The following is a 1,055-nucleotide window of genomic DNA, read 5'->3' as shown; positions in this document are numbered from 1 at the left end:
GTGTGTAAATTAGTGAATACATATATATATACATATATAGATAGCATTGTGTGTATGTGTGGTATATAAATTAATAATCCACGTATGTGTATTGAATGTGTAGGCGTTGGTAACTGATAACTGATTCTGTCTAAATTTGGTGTGTGTAGCATGTATGGGCTTAAACTGGTGATAGGTGTGCATGAACCTAGACTAGTTATTTTGAACGTGTGTGTATCTGAGTTGCTAGTGTGTGTGTGTGTGTATGGCATTGTGTGTGTATGCGTATATATATGTATGTGTACGAATTAGTGATCTGTGTCTAACTTTTGGGGTGTATAGTATGTGCTTGAATTGGTAATAGGTATGCATGTGCCTAGGCTGTTTTGAATGTGTATGTGCCTGAGCTGGTAGTATGTGTGTGTATTGATTTGTGTGTTTGTATATGTGCAATTGTACACCACGTCCTCCTGTCTAACGGCGTAATGTTGAGATCCTGAGCATTAGCCTGACCCCTCAGGGCAGCAATGGATATGATAGCACACATTCATTCATTGAGTAAAAGGGCGGACATGATTGACTTGCTCCTCCCAAAGCTATATTGTAATAAAACCTCATTACTTAAAGTAATACCTTCAGTGACTTGTGCTTGCCCCTTACATGTGACTTTGAACTGACAAATTTATCTTTTTAATAAACCTTAAGTCTTTAGATCCAGCTTTTATACTGACAGTCTGTGCCTAGGACTGGGCCTTTGAACTAACAAGAAAGAGCCCTTTTCCATGGGGTATTTTGCTCTGAAAGTACAGTTCATATTGTGTTAGACTTGAAATATTCTACCGCCACTCATAGATTGGCATGGCCTCGCCTCGGTATCCAGTAAGAGTGCATTTCAAGTAGTCTAGTGAATGGAGTTCATTCAGGTATGATGACTTTTTGCTTTCAAAGGAATGTTTCCTCCTTTTTATTTTACTTATTTTGTATGGTAAATGTGATTGTTATATAGAGAATGGGGAACAGATTTTCATAGTTTCTAGGGTCGGAAGGGACCTGAGCAGATCATCTAGTCCGACCCC

This window comes from Gavialis gangeticus, unplaced genomic scaffold, assembly GCF_001723915.1.
Source record: "Gavialis gangeticus isolate Ggan-Ray unplaced genomic scaffold, GavGan_comp1, whole genome shotgun sequence".
Taxonomy (NCBI): Eukaryota; Metazoa; Chordata; order Crocodylia; family Gavialidae; genus Gavialis; species Gavialis gangeticus.
This window is presented reverse-complemented; position numbering follows the sequence as displayed.